General features: G+C 43.1%; 1 protein-coding gene across 1 annotated transcript in view; it reads left to right on the top strand.

Annotated features, from left to right (window-relative positions):
- LOC121571713 (ephrin type-A receptor 3-like) overlaps positions 1-19391 on the top strand; it is a 687439-nt gene that overhangs the window by 447422 nt on the left and 220626 nt on the right. The window lies entirely within an intron of this gene.

Below are 19391 nucleotides of genomic sequence, written 5' to 3'. Positions count from 1 at the left end.
CTGGTTATTTGGATTTATTGTTAGGCCTACTGCTGCTAGGTAGCTCTCTCTCTGCTCTCTCCCTCCCCTCTGTCTGTCCTTGATTGCAGGAGTGAAGTCTGGTGTGCGGGAGTCAGGGTTCCAGCTGCAGCTCATTCACCATAATCACCTCAGCCTTTAAGACCCGGTCAAACTTTCCACTCATCGTCAGATCATAGTCAAGACAACCATATATTTGGAACCTGACTCCTGCCTCCGCTTCACTCCTGCCACCACCATCCTGCTCTCCACTATCGGGCCTCTCCTTTGGACTCACCACGGACACTAGGACATTACGGTACCACACCTGCCCTGACCTGGATCTGTACCCTCCCTGTAACCTGGACTTGCTCTTCCCCATTTATTGGAAACCTGGACTATTGAACATTATAATAAACCTGTTAAAACTTCTCTGGCTTGGTGTACTTGTCTGCATTTGGGTTCTATCCAGTTAAATCATAACATTTATCACAATTTCGCAAGTGTTAGCATCTTTCGAATTTCTGAAGGGGAGGGGACAATCGGCCCGTAACTTGCAAAGAGAGAGAGTGGAGCTCCTTGTTCTGGTTCCGCTCCTCGTTCTAGCATTTCTGGATCCCTTCTCTTAACACGTATAGACCCAGAACTTAATAGAGCAGCTGACCAATTACGCAATACTTTAGTTCTGGGTTAGCCGGTATTAGATAATTACAGCAGACGACTCCCACACAGACATAACCTTGAAAACACACACAAACACACACTCACACATAACCTTGACGACGCTGTCATGAAACACCAGACCGGAAGATGAGTCGCACACTCAGCCCTTTCACTTATCTTTATATCAACAACCAGCTCTTAGTATAGCTCCTAACCTACTAGTATGTGTGTGTGCGTGTGTGTTCACAGTGAACAAGTCTTTGCAGTTACAACAGCCTCGCCCGTAGCAAAAGTAAGAATGCTGAGCAGGATTATTTGTTTGCAGCTTGAAGCGTTTGGACTTCAACTAATTCACAATTACAGCATAAGGATACAGACTCTGACACTGTGGCATCTCTGATAGAGACGCCAAGCCCTTTCTCATGATAGAGACTCAAAGGTGTTTATTAAAAGAGACCTTAGTCTGGTAGATAAGAATGCATGAGATACAGATGTAGGATCTTAATTTGAGCCAGTTTGCTACAGCAGAAAAATAATCCTGCAACATAAGTAAATGTGAATTATTATGTGGATTATAATTAATGGACATTGTTGTAGGGGTTGATACATTTTTCATTAGGGCAAATAGAGTCAGAAATGTCAAAGTGGCAGACAAACTTGAGAAGCCTTTTTAAAACTCCAATACAATACAAGTTTGCATTTCCTGCTATGCAGGAAAACTCCCACAACAAAAGAGTGATCAAATGAAGATCCTACATCTATATGGGATATAAAACAAAAATAAAGAAGCTGGAACCCAGGTTATGTTTCTTCATGTCCCATTGTCTGTCCGTGGGGGAGAGAAAGAGGGAGAATGGTTGAGGAGGAAGGAGGAAGGTGGGTATAAAAATAAGTGGAGATAAAGGGAGCGAAGGAGTGAGACTGAGGGAGCAGCAGTATTAACTCAAATGGGATAATGGCGTGTCAGTGTGACCAAGCTCAGAAAATGGGAAACTGTCTTTCATCATCACTAAAGTGTCCTCTCCACAACCCTGTGGCTAAAATTAACATGGCGGGGACTCCAAAGAAAAATTGTTTCAATTTACTTCTAAGTGGAGTAACATTGATTCTTGGTTTAACAGTAGGGCCTGGAGGCTTAGAGCCATCTCTCTCTCTCTCTCTCTCTCTCTCTCTCTCTCTCTCTCTCTCTCTCTCTCTCTCTCTCTCTCTCTCTCTCTCTCTCTCGTAGAATAGCAGGACACTAAAGTGGAATGGCTCTCGTATTTGCAAACTGTATGTAGCCTAATTAATTTATATTGGATTCAAGTTGTTCATCAAAACATATGAAATTATTACATCTGAATAGCTGGCATACAGTTAGATTTTCTGTCAGATCCTGGGCAGAATTGTCAAATAAATATGTAAGACATCAGTACAACACTCCAGTTGTTTTTGATTATATCAGCTTACAATCTATTAAACATACCATTGAGTTTATACAACATTCCGTTTATTGGCTGTTTGTGCGTACATCAAGCCATATCACTATGACAGAAAGCCCTATGACTGTCTGTAGCCCACAATGCTGTCCTTGCCTGTGTTTAGGTATGTCCTTGCCTGTGTTTAGGTATGTCCTCCAGCACTAGTCCCTATAGGGTTGTGTGTGTAGTATGTAGTGTGTTGCGTGTAACCTGATGAGTGTAGCGTGACTGTGTTCCCCTGGGTACAGAGGTGAGAAGGTAACAGGGGTCACAGCCTCACACAAACATTCACACACACACTCACACATAAACACACACACACACACATTCACACACACTCACACACAGACGTACACACACACACACACACACACACTCACTCTCTCTCACACACACACAGACACACATACACAGCCTCAGGCAAGTTCACACTCAACACACTAGCTGGTGGCTGGTTGATGGCACGACGGGTTATGAAAGAGAGTTTCATAAACGTGATCTATATTGGTCTCGGTCACTAACATACTCTTAAAGTCAGCATCGGTCTCACAGTCAAGGTCATGGTAAAGTCAGAACAAGAGAACTGAAGGATCTTAAGTAGCTTGGTGTTCATTGTTACGAGTAATTCAATGTCTTTCTGAAGCTCTCCAGTTCTCCAGCCCGGCTGTACATTATCTGTGGTCTTCCAAAGCAGAGCAGACAGCAAAGGCAGAGTGATGACTGGGAGTTGACTGGTTGATGACTGGGTATTGACTGGATGCTGACTGGATGCTGACTGGGTGATGACTGGGTGATGACTGAGTACTGACTGGGTGATGACTAGGTGATGACTGAGTACTGACTGGGTGATGACTAGGTGATGACTGGGTACTGACTGGGTGCTGACTGGTGGCTGACTGGGTGATGACTGGGTGCTGACTGAGAGCTGTCTGGGTGATGACTGGGTCCTGTAGAAGGCCTGTATACATTGATTCCAACTTCCTCTGAATCATCTCCCATTGCCTGTATGGATCACAGCGGCCCTGGTCAATAACACTGGGGCTGCTAGGGCTCCACACACACACTCAGGCATGCATGCACACACAAACACACACACACAGACACATACACACTCAGGCACGAATGCACACACACAAACACACACACACTCAGGCACTTATGCACACACATGCACACACACACGTTTGCATGCACTCACACACACACACACAGACACAATGACAGATATTGACATTCCCCAGGCTGGAGACAGTTTTGATTTCCCAGTCAGAGATACAGAGACACAAACACACTGACTAGAGGGCAAGAAAACACTGAGTCTGCACACCAGAACACACATTGCCAGCTCCAACACTGCTTTAGAAGGACTACAATATATTCCAAAAACTTGAAATAAAATGGCCATCGATGGAGTGGTATAGTAAGAAACATAATTTGATTCTGAAGATGTGTATCTACTAGCTAGTTGTTTAGTACATAACAGGGGAGGAAAAAGTCTGAGCTGAGTTTTATTGATGTGCTGTTGGTTGGAAGATTGGAGAAGCTGGAAATGTGTACGTTTTTTCAGAGAGAGAGAGAGGGTGTGTGTGTGTGTGTGTGTGTGTGTGTGTGTGTGTGTGTGTGTGTGTGTGTGTGTGTGTGTGTGTGTGTGTGTGTGTGTGTGTGTGTGTGTGTGTGTGAGAGAGAGAGCGAGAGAGAGGGTGTGGGTGTCATATCTGGAGATTTAGTGCTAACCTTGATCAGGTGGCCAGAGGTTAATAGTGTCAGTATCAGCTGTGAGTTGAAAAGTGTTTAGCCATTATAATTGATGATGCAATTACTGTCTGTGTAAGCTAATGCCCTGCTCCTCTACATCTCGTACTGAGGCCATACATCTCACCCCGACACACACACTGCCCTACCCCCTCTCCCTGCCTCTCAGCCTCATCTGTCCACACCAGTCATCTCCTAGGGGACCACTTCTGGGATACGGACAATCTCTCGCTGGGTTTTCTTCCTATTGAAGAGGAAAAGTGGCAGAATATTCTCGAGAACTTATAAAAGAATATAACAAATGTGGTCCCCATTTCTTGGAAATAGCCATTACCAATTATTGTCATGGATAAAAGAAAGGCTCCTGCACACATATGTAGGGTCTTTCCGTCTTTATTTCAGTCAAGCCAACCTTTCTCTAAGACATTGAGTCCATGGAGTTAATTTGGGTTCTGATAAACAAACTGTTCATCTAATTAGAGACTGGCTATACCTGGATTACTCCCTGGTGATAATAAACACACACACACGCACAAACACACACACCGCACCCCGCCTAGTTCATATGCCACAGCAGGAGGGTCTTTTACTGTTATTAGGGGGTCTGTTATGCAAACAGATGCCAAGTCAGCAGGTGGGCTCTGAGTGCACAAGTGCACAACACACACACACACACACACAACACACACACACAGGACCCCAAGGGGCCTTAAGTAAGGGGTTGGCATGGAAACCAAGTGCTCTGACTGGTGCGTGATTGACACCACAACATCATACACACAGAGGAAAAACACATACCGTGTTAAAGCAGAGCAAAGCAGCCCAGAGTCACACTTACAACCTTCACACATATCACAGAGAGAAATTAAATAGAAACAGTGTGGTGTTTGAGAGGAGCCAGATCATCATGACAGCAGACTAAACCACGCCAGAGGAATTGTATAGAGTGTCTGAAAAACAAAAGTATTTTGAGATATAATATGGATCTCTTTTAGTCATCTGACAGCACACCCAGAATATATCTCAACTTTAAACTTATGCTCATCCTGACACTAAGCAGCCAACCAAAACAACTCAATGAAATTCTACAAATTCAAAGTGTATGTAACAACATCATGTGCCTTTGCCTCTCTTTGGCGTGTCAGTCAGGGTGGACCCTGGGGGCTTGGAGGCCTATAGAACCCTGGACAGACAGACAGACTGTGGTTGTATATACTCCCCATTGTCTGTTTGTCTTTCATCACGACGTACAGGCGCCAACCCTCTAATCCTCCTGATGAATCCCACCACCTGTCTGTCCCCAACAGAACGAAGGAAGGCTTTATAGACCGCATGGAGGACAGGAAAGGATGGATGGAATCCCAGGAGGGATGGAGAGGTGTTTTAAACGAGAGGTATGAAACAACATCATGCAGCTCTTTTTTCCCTGTCGAAGATAAACAAAGAGAGGGAAGGCAGTTAACTTCACAAAACAAGGCCTCAAGCTAGGCTTCTTATAAATTATCATATAACTACATTTATTGGCCAAGTAAAGTGCCTTGGAGTCCATCTTGTTTATGTTTGGGTGCTGATGCAGTAGTTTGTTGATGCTTTAAATGGGCTGTGGAATTCTCTGAGTAGTTGTGATAGCTCTGTCATTGAGGAGTCCTCCTTTTGTGTGTGTGTGTGTGTGTGTGTGTGTGTACTCATCTGAGATCTCTAAAATAGACCCAGATTGTGGTTCCCAACTGTGACGGTTCTAATCATAGATACTTCCCCTCGGGCTTGACAACTGCCCATCCAAAACAACAACACACTCTGCAAAACTTTTCCTCCTGCGTCAGTAGAAGAGTAGGTCTGTACAGCAACTGTAAAGTCCTGACAGTGAACAACTCTCCACAACATCAACATAAACAGACGCAGAGGGAGTGGCATCAACTCTCTTTCATCATCATGGTGTTTAACTGTGATACATCTGTTATCCTACTGAGTCTTTCCATACAGTCTACGCCAAGGTTTCGTTCCAAACACAAATGTTCAATCCATCATCAACACTTCAGTACCAAAACATAGCGATTGTATTTCAACAAGCTTGAAACGCGGCTAACTAACAGCTATGAATGGTGCTTTATTTCTTGTCATAGGAGCAGCAGGGGTTGAAAACGGTCGATGGTTTCTCTCTAGATAGAGCGGCATGACGCCTGTTTAAACAGCAATCAGCTCACAACCTCGTTCTCTATGTCGCCGGCCTGTGGCATTAAATACTCATTCACACATAATCATCCCTATTCAAAACGTATTCAAATGACTCATCAGGCGCAGTGTTAAAGTAGGACTGGAGTACGTGCAATTACCCATCTCTATTACACGTCTCTTAGCCTAAACTGTGTGTGTGTGTGTGTGTGTGTGTGTGTGTGTGTATGTGCGTGCGTGCGTGCGAGCGTACATACGTGCGTGTGTGCATGCGTGCATGCTGGCTTGTGCATGTACTGATGTCAACAGTGTGGTATGTGTGAATAGAACAGTCGAAGAGACTTATGCACACTGTTTGTAGTTAGAATAAATATTGGTTAAAGTGCAACATTTAACCCCCTGTCAATTTTTAGGTGTGCTTGCTTTTCACACCACAACCATATTTGTATAAATCCCAATGCATATAAAAAGGTTTGGACTGTAAGTCGTTTTCAACCGTTTAAGCTACAAACACCAAACCAACTTTAAAATGTGCAGAATTACTCACAATCAATTGCTTGAATACAGCTTTTTGATGTTATTTGTACTTTTTGAACTATAACCATTTAAAATATAGATAAAGGCTCCATAGACTTCAAGGCAAAAAATGTATTCGCCACTGCTCTTGAAGCGTTTCAGCTACAACCACCAACCCAACGTTGAAATGTGCAGAATGACTCTTAGTTGGCTTCAACACAGCTTTTTGCTACCATTCATACTTTATAAACTATAAAGCTTGTTATATCCCCATTCATTTCCAGGCAGTTCACCCGTGATACAAGTCAGTATTCGACGTCCATCCATGTCTGAAGACATCGAGAGATGACGTGGAAACCGGCCATTATCGGCAACAGTGAGCACCGTTACCTTCAAGTAGGTTTCGGTTTTGATAGGGCATTGTAGACAAGGATGGCGGATGGACATAAGCATCTGCCTATCCCAAACCTTAAAAGTTGTTTTTTATATATTTTAAGCTTATCCCAAACCTTAACCCTTACCTTACCCATTTGGAGTTAATACCTAACCTTGAGAATTATAAGTTAAAGAGGAACTGACAGCGTTTTAGCAACATGAAATCTTATTCAAATATGTTCATATATACCCCCAGGAAGGATAATATAATTTTTTTTGGACAAGCCAGCACTTAGATATGGTCATTTTCACATTTTCATAAATTCATAGAATGTTTGGGAGTGACGTAGAGTAATGCATTTGTGAAAATTCTATAGCAATATAGAGTGTGTTTGGACAATTAGTAGACACTGCAGTAAATAAAACCCAGGAATGGAGTCTACGCAGACCGGTGACCCATAGCCAATCGGAGCTACAGTAGGCCTATATGCAAATAAGCCATTTACATTTACATTTTAGTCATTTAGCAGACGCTCTTATCCAGAGCGACTTACAGGAGCAATTAGGGTTAAGTGCCTTGCTCAAGGGCACATTTACGTCATTTAGCAGACGCTCTTATCCAGAGCGACTACAAATTGGTTCATTCACCCTATAGCCAGTGGGATAACCACTTTACAATTATACTTTTTTTTTTTTTTTTTTTTGGGGGGGGGCTGCCATCATTCACTTTGATCTGGACTGTGTGTTTACAGGCAGTAGCAACAGCTGACTTTAGATCATTAGAACGCATTTGCCAAAAGCCCCAAAATACACCTGAATGGATTTCTGCAAATATGTAAATACCACGGGAGTCCGCTTACATTTGAAAACTTCACAGTCCTATTGGTCAAACCACCATGAAAAGGCTATCTCTCCCTCAGTTGCCTATGCACATCAACAACAACAAGATTAACAACTAATGCTAACCAGAGCGAGATTAGCTAAAATCTAACGAGGGAACATTAGATAAACCCTCTCAAACTTTTGATAAACAATGGGGAAAAGTAGCCTGCTCATCTTTCTGCAGCTTGCCTTCCAATGCATGCTTGTCCCAACCCACGTTTTGACAACTGAATGGGAACTTGTCTGCCTTCCCGCCCATTTGATCGATGCCAAATACATTTGATTGACAACTAAGAGATATGCTAACTGTGGATAACAGTCATTCAAGTTCAGCATAGCTAGCTAGCTAGCAAAGCGATTCACATTTCTTGCTAGCTAACCAAATGACTCCTGGATCTCTAGATGTAGCAACCGAAAAACTATGAGGGGAAAAAGTCGTTCACTTTCCCACTCCTCCAATGACATGACATCCTCCCAGCAGCTAGCTAGCTAGCTAACGTTAGGCTCTGTGTGTTTAGCTGCATAAATAGATAGCTAGCTGCATAAATAGATACGGTGGACCAGGAGTGTCAATCTCAATCAACGCACGGCCATATTAAAAAAACACAACGAATTTGAGGGCCAAACATAGCCTACTTGTTCTTACAAAAAAAGTGCAACTGCAACCCAAATTGGCCATTGTTTTATTTGAAAAAATATGTCCCTTTATAATGTCCACTTATGTATATAGGATGCTGTATATAGCATTTTAACATATTAAAACAAAATAAGAGATAAATCATATTTTTCCAGCCTTTGCTGCTGTGCTTGCAGATGTGCATAAAATGCTGTGACCCTAATCAAAAAGTATTTAATAACTCCAAATAACAAAAACCTAGCTATAGGTTGTTGTAACATTTAAACTTCAAACATGTTTTTCATTTTTTTGTACTGCATGGATCACCGGTGCAGTTGAATGCAGCATTGCTGTATGGTGCACTCAAAACGTATTGTAGTTGAGTAGCCACCTAGGCTACTGTTCAAATGTTGCTGTAATAGGCCTACATGTTTCTCCTTTGCATGGTGTTTTGTTGCAGGTTTTGTTTTTTGGTTATTCATTGTCAAGCTTTAAAAACCGAAGCCAGACTGCAACATTTTAGTAGCACAGCTAGGACTGTGGCATGTGTCTGTACACTTCCCCTCCGCTGGGCACTGTAAATGTAAAATATTGAGTCATTGAAACTGAAACAGTGCATCCCGAATGGGTGGAGGCAGCAAACAATGTACCAGGCCAGCTGTGATTTACAACCTGATAGCAATATTTTTTGGACTACCAAGATATGTATTGGTGAATTATGTGAATCATGCATTGAACTGCATCCATCTATTATGCCAACAATGCCTTACCTTATGTCATGGAATTTGTAGTCAAATAGATCCTATTTTTAAAACCTTTTATTAAGATGGTTTTGAAGCATAAACTGGGAATTTGATATTTTTTACTGATATTATGATTGTCTGTTTGTTTCATATCTGCAAAGTAGTTAAATGCTGTGAGTTCCACTTTAATGCTTAAACTTAACCCTCTCCTTAAAAATTCGGGATTAATGCATTTTGAGATCTTAATAACACATGCTATGCCTTATGATGATATACTAGTCCCTCTAGCCTACTATACTACCCCACTATAACCCACTATAATAACTCCACACCTACAAAACACCCCGAAATAGGACACTATAACTAACCTATAGCCTATGAAAATCCTACTACTACCATTACTACTACCACCATTACTAGCCAACTGCCGTCACTACCACTACAGATGTAGGATCTTAATTTGAGCCAGTTTGCTACATCAGGGAATAATTCTGCAGCAACAGGAAATGTGAATTATTATGTGGATTATAATTAATGGACATTTTTGTATTAATTGATAAATGTTTTGTTCGGGCAAATCAAGTCTGAAATTTCAAAGTGGGAAATTACAAACTTTAGAAGCCTTTTAAAAATTAAAATACACTACACGTTTCCATTTCCTGTTGTGCAGGACAATTCTCAGCAACAAAAGAGTGATCAAATTAAGATCCTACATCCAAACCACTACATCGGTAAATGTTCTGGTGTGAAAGTTTTGACTGGTAATTGTACAGGCAGCTGAAGGAAAGGTAATTCTGGGAGCTGTCAGTCAGTCAGAGCCATATGTTGAGGGCTATGATGGATTCAGCCTGTTAGGGAGAGAACCGTAATCAAGATTAATCATCCTTCTTCTCAAATCAAACATTTTCTCTCTCCGTGCTCTCACATAATTCTGTTAGCTCGCACCACGATGAGACATCAAACCCTCGCTGGTGAGAGTAGCAAATTAGCTTTGTGTTAGTGGAGGAGGAGATGAGAGGAGACATGGGGAGGAGGGCTGTTAGAATTACACAGCACATACCCAGTGGGAAACAACATTTTAGAGATTTGGATGTTTTAATGACAAATAGGACATTTTTTGTGACAGCAGTGAAAATGTGTTTCAGTGACGTCCTAGTTTGGGTGTTCTGAGATGAGCAACCACTTTGTCGTGAGAATTGTTTTCAGGTTTGATTTGACTGTTTTTGATAGATAATCAAATCCATGTATTTGACCTAGATATTTTGTGTGTATGTATTGATATGTAGGCTATGTGTGCTGTTCTTGTCTATTAATGTTCTGTAATATGTAATGTTGTCACGCTCGTTGATAGACGGATCAGACCAAGGTGCAGTGTGGTATGCGTACATATTCCTTTATTAACTGAATACAGAATAAAAACAACAAAATACAAACAAACGTGAAGTTCAACAGGCTACACAACCACAAGCCAAAACAGAAACAAGATCCCACAACTAAGGTAGGCAAAATGGCTGCCTAAGTATGATCCCGATAGACAGCTGCCTCTGATTGGGAACCACATCTGGCCAACATAGAAATAGAACATCTAGAAATTCACACCCTGACCAAACCAACTAGAGAAAACAGGGCTCTCAAGGTCAGGGCGTGACACATGTTTTGTGTGGACCCCAGGAAGATTAGCTTCTGCTTTCGTAACAGTTAATGGGGATCCTAATAAAATAAAAAATACAAAATACAAAAATGTTAAATGTTGTTCACAAACTATGATAACACGAAAACAGTTATCAGATTGACACAGGGTTTCTCTTGCAGCAGGTTTCATCAAATGTACCTCTCTCACTATTGCACAGCTTTGATTCTTCACCATCAGTTTTGTCTCATTCATTTCACAAAGGGCAGGCAGGGAGAGATTCAATTTCAAGCATAAATAAATATTGTAAAAAGGTCACCTTTCCAGCTGTTATTTTTGCAACCTCTAAAAGTAATTACATCCTGGATGGTGTCTGCTGCCTGCACTGAGCTGTGTAGATGTGTACGGCTGGGTAGCTGTTTGTGTGTTTCCACAGCTACAGATGTAGGATCTTAATTTGATCACTCTTTTGTTGTTGAGAATTTTCTGCACAGCAGGAAATGCAAACTTGTAGTGTAATCAAGGTTTAAAAAGTTTGTAATTTCCACTTTAAAATGCCAGACTTGATTTGCCCTAACGAAAAATGTATCAACCCCTACAAAAAACGTATATTAATTATAATCCACATAATAATTCACATTTCCTGTTGCTGTAGGATTATTTTCCTGCTCTAGCAAACTGGCTCAAATTAAGATCCTACATCTGTAGCAAACTGGCTCAAATTAAGATACGGCATCTGTATGTCTAAACAACATCGGTCCCCACCAGAGAACAGGCCCAGCTCAAACATTCCCTCAGAGGGTTGGGCAAGGTAAACAGCTACGGTAAACAAAGAATACACGAACGCAGTGCACACACAATAACACACACATACACACACAGACACTTTTGAAAACAAAAAAGTGAAGGATGTACAACCTTTCAAATATGTGTTTGTTGGCACTGCTTCTTGAGAACACGTATCATAACAAAAGTAGGTCTGACATTAGACTGGATGGTCTTGCTGTATGTGCATTAATGCATGTATTATAAATGATATAATAGGCCAAGTCTACCCTATGGCACTGCTTAGTGCTTGGCTCTACTTAGAGAACCCAACAGAAAGAGGTCAGACATGACATGCGGCACAAAACAACATATAATAATAATAATAATAATAATACTTAGAGAATCCAACAGAAAGAGGTTAGAAAAGACTAGCACACGAGATGACTGTGGTTAATATGGCTGCAGAGCAGAGGGTCATGAACTCCATACCACCAATGGACATCTACTGTACCCTCTGAACTTACTGCAGTCACAGTGATGTGATCTTTGCTATCCACACAGTGAGGTGTCTCTCTCTCTCTGGCAGCTCTGTTATGAACTCTGAACCATCTGTTCCTGGGCCCCCTCTGACACTGTGAGGCACCAAGGCAATCTCCTACGGATGAGATGGAGCTACAGGCAGGCAGGCCGGCACCATAAACAGTGAGTTGGTTCCACCCTGGGGCAGCAGTCTAATTACCTGCTAGCAGCCCCTGTCATTCAACTTTACTGTGTTGCTCTTGGTTGGAGTGAGAAGACAGTCAGGTTATTCATTGATTAGTGTAAATAAACTATTATAAACACTAAAACAACTCAGTGTGATGACACAAACTCTCTCTCTCTCTCTTGCTCTCTCTCTCTCTCACACACACACATACACACTCACACACACACACACACACACACACACACACACACACACACACACACACACACACACACACACACACACACACACACACACACACACAGTAAATCTGTAGACAGATCAGATTTCTACATTAGTGAGGAGATGCAGTTAGATGCAGTTATGTTCCTCTCAGACAGACTCAAAAGCAGTCTGAGCCTCAATTACCCTGTCTGAGAGGGCTGATAATATGCAAACAGATCCAGTCAAACAAATTACACACAGATAGATACACACAGATAGAGTTAGATATTCACTGTCTGTCTACAGTGCTCAAATGACTGATGTGTTACAGTAAATAATAATTGCTCTTTCTTTCATTCCTATTACCGAAGACACCCTATTGTTCAGAATACACTTAGCTAACCCAATTTGTTTAGTACAGCCCTTACTTAAAGTAAACTTTCCTAACTACCTCTTTTCCTAGTGCATTACTAATGTATTCATGTTAATAAGTGGTGGTCTGTAGTGACAATAGTTCACAAACAAAAAAAAATCCAGAAAAACGCATGTTGATTTGCATTTTAATGAGGGAAATAAGTATTTGAACCCCTCTCAATCAGAAAGATTTCTGGCTCCCAGGTGTCTTTTATACAGGTAACGAGCTGAGATTAGGAGCACACTCTTAAAGGGAGTGCTCTCCAAGGATGTCAGGGACAAGATTGTAGACCTACACAAGGCTGGAATGGGCTACAAGACCATCGCCAAGCAGCTTGGTGAGAAGGTGACAACATTTGGTGCGATTATTCGCAAATGGAAGAAACACAAAATAACTGTCAATCTCCCTCGGCCTGGGGCTCCATGCAAGATCTCACCTCGTGGAGTTGCAATGATCATGAGAATGGTGAGGAATCAGCCCAGAACTACACGGGAGGATCTTGTCAATGATCTCAAGGCAGCTGGGACCATAGTCACCAAGAAAACAATTGGTAACACACTACGCCATGAAGGACTGAAATCCTGCAGCGCCCGCAAGGTCCCCCTGCTCAAGAAAGCACATATACAGGCCCGTCTGAAGTTTGCCAATGAACATCTGAATGATTCAGAGGAGAACTGGGTGAAAGTGTTGTGGTCAGATGAGACCAAAATCGAGCTCTTTGGCATCAACTCAACTCGCCGTGTTTGGAGGAGGAGGAATGCTGCCTATGACCCCAAGAACACCATCCCCACCGTCAAACATAGAGGTGGAAACATTATGCTTTGGGGGTGTTTTTCTGCTAAGGGGACAGGACAACTTCACCGCATCAAAGGGACGATGGACGGGGTAATGTACCGTCAAATCTTGGGTGAGAACCTCCTTCCCTCAGCCAGGGCATTGAAAATGGGTCGTGGATGGGTATTCCAGCATGACAATGGCTCAAAACACACGGCCAAGGCAACAAAGGAGTGGCTCATGAAGAAGCACATTAAGGTCCTGGAGTGGCCTAGCCAGTCTTCAGACCTTAATCCCATAGAAAATCTGTGGAGGGAGCTGAAGGTTCAAGTTGCCAAACGTCAGCCTCGAAACCTTAATGACTTGGAGAAGATCTGCAAAGAGGAGTGGGACAAAATCCCTCCTGAGATGTGTGCAAACCTGGTGGCCAACTACAAGAAACGTCTGACCTCTGTGATTGCCAACAAGGGTTTTACCACCAAGTACTAAGTCATGTTTTGCAGAGGGGTCAAATACTTATTTCCCACATTAAAATGCAAATCAATTTATGACATTTTTTACACGTGTTTTTCCGGATTTTTTTGTTGTTATTCTGTCTCTCACTGTTCAAATAAACCTACCATTAAAATTATAGACTGATCATGTCTTTGTCAGTGGGCAAAAGTACAAAATCAGCAGGGGATCAAATACTTTTTTCCCTCACTGTATTTGTTTAGAGTAGCTCCAGGTTCCCACGTCCAGCGAGGCTTAGCAGGGCCTGTAGTGTAGCCGAACTGCAGAGCTCTCAGGCAGCCTACAGTCCCAGCCTCTACCGCCTCCCCCCTCCCCTCCTCTCTCCTCTCCCCTACCCTTCTCCTCCTCTCCTCTCCCGCTGCTTGTCAGTCCTGGATTGTGTTTTGATGTTTCCTCAGACCTACAATTGAGCTCCATTCATGGAAGGCACAACACATTTGTCGATTCATATGCATCAGGGCACATATTTCCCTCCCTCTCCTCCCTTCCGTCTCTCTGTCCCTATCTTCTAGTGTTCTCTCTGCCTGCGTTAGCGCTGGCTGTAACATCTCTCTAGTATGAGGTTATGAGTGGCTGCTAGCCCCCCTGCTGTGTGCTGTGTCACATCTCATTACCATTATTTATAAAACTCACTCAGGCTCCATGGATGACACACACACACACACATACACATGCCCCCAACCCCCCCCATGGCCCCCCCATGGCCCCCCCGGCCTTGCCCTCAGCCCTCAGCGCTACAGTCAATATTTGCACGCAATCCTGAGCTGTTGAGAGTTTCCATGGTGGCGAGAGCCTCCATTACATTAAATATTCAGGCGCCAGGAGCCTCCCAGGGGGCCGAGCGTCGGGTTTTTACTCAGATTTGATTATACGCCATGATTCTTTCATGAGCAATGACAGTCCTGTTGAATTACAGTCAGCCAGGCCTCCGGATGATAGTCACGGAATCCACGCTCTCTCTTACCCCAACTCAAGGAGGGAGGCTTCCCTCTCTCTCTCACCCTCTGTCTCCATCTCTCTCATTCTCGCTCTCTTTTTTTCTTTCTCTCCCACTCTGCTGAGTCACACTGAACACAGACTGGGAGTTGCAGAGAGAATCACCTTTTTGTAGAAACACAAAAGCATTGAAGAGCACAACCTCTACAACATTCCATGACTCCGCATATTATCTGAGGTCAGGGCTCTGGTCCGGGAAGCTTTTCTTCCTGGATTAGTTGAAATAAGTTGTGTACTTCTGGGCTGGAACTAAAGCCTGCACACCCAGTAGTATTTAGAGACCCTGACTAAGGCAATACCCCATGTGCTTTCAACTGGGATCATTGCCTTGATATAATCTGTTGGTTCTGACCCCTGTAATTGTTGAGATAATGTTACCTTCCATATAATTGAAGACTGGTTGTATCAATATAACAATCTGGGTTCAGATCTGGTTCACTCAATAGAAGTAGAAAGATATAAAAAATATATAAGATCAAAACTAATTGGTGATAAATCACAGTGAGCAATGATACATGATTTATCTGGCACTAGTGAGGACTTCTCTGGATACAGACAGTCATGCTATTATGACGCGTGACATCAGCATTTCACAGCTCTGATGGTGGAATTAATCACACTGCTCAGTCTCACCGTACCCATACAGACACTGCCTAGTTCCAAGCTACAAGTATTACTGTGCCATCCAAATATCTAGCTGCCAAGGATTCAGTGAGTCAGTGTTAAGTCAAAATACTTTTCTCCTTACCAGTCACTTCCAAACATTGGACTGACACAGGAGCAATATTGTTCCTAGTGTTTGTCTATTGTATTTATTGTAGTTATTATATCTGTCCCTATACATCATTCAGTAGTGCAGGGAAGATAGAAGAAAGCTAAGCTTCAGTGCCTGTTGTGACAGTTGTTGTGTAGGTTCCACTGGGCCTGCCACTCCTTTAGACCAGTCAAGGTCATTGCAACCACTTGTCTCTGGTCCACTGCTTCACATGATTGTCTCCTGGTGCAGCCTGTTTCCTCAATCCTATATGTCTATTCACACCTCTGTCTGTCTGTCTGTCTGTCTGTCTGTCTGTCTGTCTGTCTGTCTGTCTGTCTGTCTGTCTGTCTGTCTGTCTGCCTGCCTGCCTGCCTGCCTGCCTGCCTGCCTGCCTGCCTGCCTGCCTGCCTGCCTGCCTGCCTGCCTGCCTGCCTGCCTGCCTGCCTGCCTGCCTGCCTGCCTGCCTGCCTGCCTGCCTGCCTGCCTGCCTGCCTGCCTGCCTGCCTGCCTGCCTGTCTGTCTGTCTGTTCCTAGAGAGAACAGGATAGGCAGGGATGGAGCAGTGGTTCTGACAGTTCTCCTGCTGATCGTCTGTGTGGCCCAGCGTGAGACGACACGATTGGCCAGAGCTCCGGCAACACTCACTAAATGACTGGCGTGCGTGTGTGTGTGTCAATCGCTGCAGGAGAATGTACACACACACACACACACACACACCATCGAATGGATAAACAGACAGGAATGAATGCAGAAACTCAGACACAAACACATACAAACAAACACAAACACACACACACACACACACACACACACACACAATGCTGGTGATGAGGGAGCTAGCGGTAGGAGTTGGCAGCCCAGTGAGAGAGGGACAGGGGAAAGCGGGAATGCTCCAGAAAGTGCCGTAATGTCTTCCTCTGCCTAATGAGCATGTTAATTGCTTCTCTCAGCTCTCTGTCCAAGCTGCTGCTGTGTGTGTGTGTGCGTGCGTGTGGTGTGTTTGTGTGCGTGTGTGCGCTCGTGCGTGCATGTGTGTGTGTGTGCCACGGGTGGAAACAAAACAGGGAAAGTAAAGTTTCTCTACTACAGTGAAGCCATAAGCCCCAGATACCACATTATTTCTGGAGAGCTGCATATAACCTTTAAACTGTATAGATTATATAAGCGGAGAAGCTGCTGAGTTCACAATTAATTGGTATATACCACCTGAAAGTAATGTCTGTAAAATCGTGTAAATGTTCCTTACAAGCCCGATTGTTGAATAAAATTACATTTAAACTTACAAACGAGCTGAAATGAGCCACTTACGGTTCACCACATGGCCCATTGAAGCGTGCACATCGTTTTTGTGACGTTGTCAGCTAACCCGTCTATCGTACGAATCGCAAATCGTAACATATCATACGGATTGTAATTTGTGACATATCATTGAAATTGATGATGGACACCCACAAATTAATACATACCATACAAAATGTAACATATCACACTAAATGGAGGAAGACAGATTTACATTTCCTATGTTATGTCTACCGCTGAGTCCAGGTTGTCTCGTCAGTTATCTAGCTTCAGGGCCATGAAACACACAGATGGCTCTTCTCTATTATACTTATTATAGAGACACGCCTTAGGCTTACCAACTGGCTATCCAGCCAAGGTATCTACGTGTAATCTATTATGGGACTTGAAAGTGTGTTTAATTGCTTCAATGTACTGCAGCTGTAGGTATGTGTGTCAGTGCGTGCATGCGTTGTGTACAAGTGAGTGAATGTTTGTGTGGGTGTGAGTTTTTTCCAATTCATTCAAACTTAAGAATACACTCCAAACCATGTTTCCTAGTTCCAGACCACAACTACAAAACAGGATGTTTTTCATCATGACATTTTAATAAGCAGGCTGTGCAGCTTCTTGTCATTGCATAGGGGATGGTGTGTGAGTGTGCATGTGTGTGTGTGCATTTGTGGGTGTATATAGGTGCGTGTGTGTTTGTGTGTGTGTGTGTACGTGCGCTTGCGTGTGTATGTGCTTTTGTGCGTGTGTGGAAGGTGAGACAGCTGACATAGACTCAGAGATGGGGGAACAGAAGAGGTCTCAAAGCGTCAGCACTCTGAACACCCTACTTTCCCTGCTATCTCCCATGAAAAGCATATATTATCATGTCTGCTGAGAGAATGGTAACTAGGGAGAAAATAATTTTAGCTCCCAATAATTATGAACTTTTTTGTTCAGACAGTGTATAGAGGGAGTGTTGAGAAGCAGGAAGAGAGACACAGAGAGCCCACACATAGGAAGAAAAACTCAATAGAAGAGGAAAACAATCTGTCAGCTGTGAAACTATTATTTGACACCTGATCTCTAAGATATCACCCTCATGATCTCTCTAAACTGGGTGTGGGTTCTAAGAGGGGGGCAGAAGAGGGCAGACGGCGGTGATGACACTCTTCATAGAGATATGTATGAAGGTCAATATGACCAAAATGTCACCAGCCTTTAATAAGAACTTCAAGTGTTTATGGAGATACAGTTGCCCCTTCTGTCTGTATTAGTATCTTCCTACCGTAGCATAACTTCTTTAAAGGTTGTTTGTGCTCAAACCCTGTTTCTCCCTAAGGGGTGACAGAAGACAGCAGCATGTAAAACAGCTATGACCCTGTGGCCAGAAAGAAAACATCTGATTGACAAGAGACATGTCGGAGACAACTTTAGAACAGCTGACATTTTCTAAAACATTCTGATGTCTGACGCTGCATTTAAACCTTGGTGATGCCTGCTGGAATGTGGAATAGTTTTCTGGTTTCAGGAAAGAAAACCTGAAGTATGATTCTCTACAGATTTGTGTAATTAATGTAATCCTAATCATCTCTATATGAGACACTTAATCTGAGGATCCAAATCCAGATTAAAAACACACTTTGAATAACTTTTCTTTGGTGGTTATACTATTGGAGAGAAAGCTGTAAGCCCTGGTTGTACTGGCGCTCCTTATAATGAACCATGTTACCACTCATTATATTTCTGTTGCTATTAAAGAGAAGTGGTCTAATAGTTTCTATATTGATTTATCACAGCCTATGCAATGTGTACCCTCTCATTATGCAATTCCAGTACATATCTGATTCTGCAATAATAAGGAACATGTGGGAGAAAAACATTTAGCAATATAACACTTACATAAATGTTACCTTCCTGTACTGTGTCCTGCTTTTCAGTGATGAGGGTAGTGGAGGGGAGGACAGTGGAGGAGAGGAGAGGGGAGGAGTGGGGAGGAGATGAGGGGGAAGGATGGGGGAGAAGAGCAGAGGGGAGGGGGTGGGGAGGAGAGGAGATGAGGGGGGAGGATGGGGGGAGGAGAGGAGAGGGGAGGGGTGGGGAGGAGAGGAGATGAGGGGGGATGAGAGGAGAGGAGAGGGGAGGGGAGGGGTGGAGAGGAGAGGAGATGAGGGGGGAGGATG

This window comes from Coregonus clupeaformis, chromosome 29 (genome assembly GCF_020615455.1).
Source record: "Coregonus clupeaformis isolate EN_2021a chromosome 29, ASM2061545v1, whole genome shotgun sequence".
Classification (NCBI taxonomy): Eukaryota; Metazoa; Chordata; class Actinopteri; order Salmoniformes; family Salmonidae; genus Coregonus; species Coregonus clupeaformis.
This window is presented reverse-complemented; position numbering and strand designations above follow the sequence as displayed.